Source organism: Gavialis gangeticus, unplaced genomic scaffold, assembly GCF_001723915.1.
Source record: "Gavialis gangeticus isolate Ggan-Ray unplaced genomic scaffold, GavGan_comp1, whole genome shotgun sequence".
Lineage (NCBI taxonomy): Eukaryota > Metazoa > Chordata > Crocodylia > Gavialidae > Gavialis > Gavialis gangeticus.
In genome coordinates this window covers 44201701-44203693 of record NW_017728998.1, presented here as the reverse complement: position 1 = coordinate 44203693, position 1993 = coordinate 44201701, and positions in this window count along the sequence as shown.

Genomic DNA, 1993 nt, shown 5'->3' with positions numbered 1-1993 from the left:
TTTTTTTTTTTTTTTTTTTTTTTTACAGTAAAGGTGGCCAGAATCTGGAATGGGCTTCCAACAGAGGTAGTGCTATCACCTAACTTGGAGGTCTTCAAGCAGAGGCTCGACAGTCACCTGGCTGGGGTCATCTGACCGCAGTCCTCTTTCCTGCCATGGGCAGGAGGTCGGACACCATGATCCTTTGTGGTCCCTTCCAACTCTACAATCTATGAAGTCCCATTTTGGCAGGTTCTAGAGCACGTAGTATTGTTCAGTCAACATGGGCAGGCAGTCCAGAGCCAGTGCAGGGCTGGGGCTTTGCACACAGGTTTTGGCTGGTCTGCTCTCACCAGGGTGTGTTCAAAGTGGGTACAGGGTGGGCCAGGGCTGTGCACTGTTAGTGGTGGCAGGGAGGAGCTGCAAGCTGTGCAGGCTCTGGGTTGTTGCCAAGGGAGGAGGGAAAATGGGTGCCAACCAGCCCATGGCAGCTCCCCAGAATTGCTTATGTGGCGCATGGACCCAAGTAGTTGCCCGCCCCTGCTCTAGCCTCTTACTAAGCTTGTGCAAATGCCCAAACAAATAGGAAGTGTTTTTCCTAGGTTGCTTGACAAATAGACCTGAAACATCTCCTAAGTCCTTGAATGTAAAATAATTTAAATAACATAAGCAAATAGGGAACTTTCATCCCCAAATGTGTCATGAACAAGACTGTAGACCAACTGCATTTTTTATACATAATTAAACTTTTGGTCAACAGAAGTTCACAACATGAAAAAGTCTGCCAAGAATCATATACCTGTTCTCCGCCTGGAGAACAGGTACGAGGCCCTGGCAACATTGGAGGAGAAGGAGCGTGGAGTTGCCTCCTCTCCCTCTCCACACTCCGAAGAGGCCAAAGGAGCTAAGCAGTCCCGGAGGAGAAAGCGTCAAGTGATCGTCATACGCAACTCCATCCTGAGAGGTACAGAGGTCTACTGCCTACCCAGAGCAAAGATTCATGACGTGATGGGGATGATCCAGGCCGTGATCCAGCCCACCGATTACTATCCCACGGTCCTAATCCATGTGGGTACTAATGATGCGGCCAGAAGAAGCCCTGACCATCTGATGGCAGACTACCACACTCTGGGGGGCATGCTGAAAGAGATAGGTGCACAGGTGGTATTCTCTTCTGTTCTACCAGTCAGGGGACATGGAAGACAGCATGAGACATGCATCGCAGAGACCAACTGGCGGCTTCGGGAATGGTGTCTTGAGGCAGGCTTTGGCTTCCTTGACAACGACCCGCACATCATGACAAGAGACATGCTCGGGTGGGATGGGCTCCACCTTTTCCCTAAAGGTAAGCATGTGTTTTCTTCTAAGTTGGTGGATCTCCTCTGGTGGGCTTTAAACTAGGCTCGTCGGGGGAAGGGGAAGACGAGGGAGGAGGAAGCCTTGGACCGCTAAGCCAAGCAGCACTCACAAGTACAGCCCAGCCTAGACTGACGAACAGAACATATACACAGGTAAGCGACAGCGGCCAGGGCAATGCTGAGATTAGGGGGCCAGTGCAGACATCCACAAGTGGCCTCAAATGCCTCTACACAAACGCTCATAGTATGGGAAACAAGCAAGAGGAACTTACCCTCCTGCTAGCTGACACCAAACCAGACATAGTGGGGCTCACTGAAACGTGGTGGGACCCAATGCATGACTAGGCAGTGAATGTCAAGGGCTACAGGCTGTACATGAAGGACAGGACAGGGAGGAAAGGTGGGGGTGTGGCACTCTACATTAAGGAGGAATACACATCCTCATCAGGTAGCATAGAGTCAAAGGAGGGGCATACTGAAGTGCTCTGGGTTAGAATACAAGGCAGTCAAGGGGAAAGAGACTTAACGGTGGGGGTCTACTACAGACCACCAAACCAAGGGGAAGAGCTAGACCAGGAATTCTTAAGTCAGCTCACGGAGGTAGTTAGGTCAAAGGACGTGGTCATCATGGGTGACCTGAACTTTCCAGACATCTG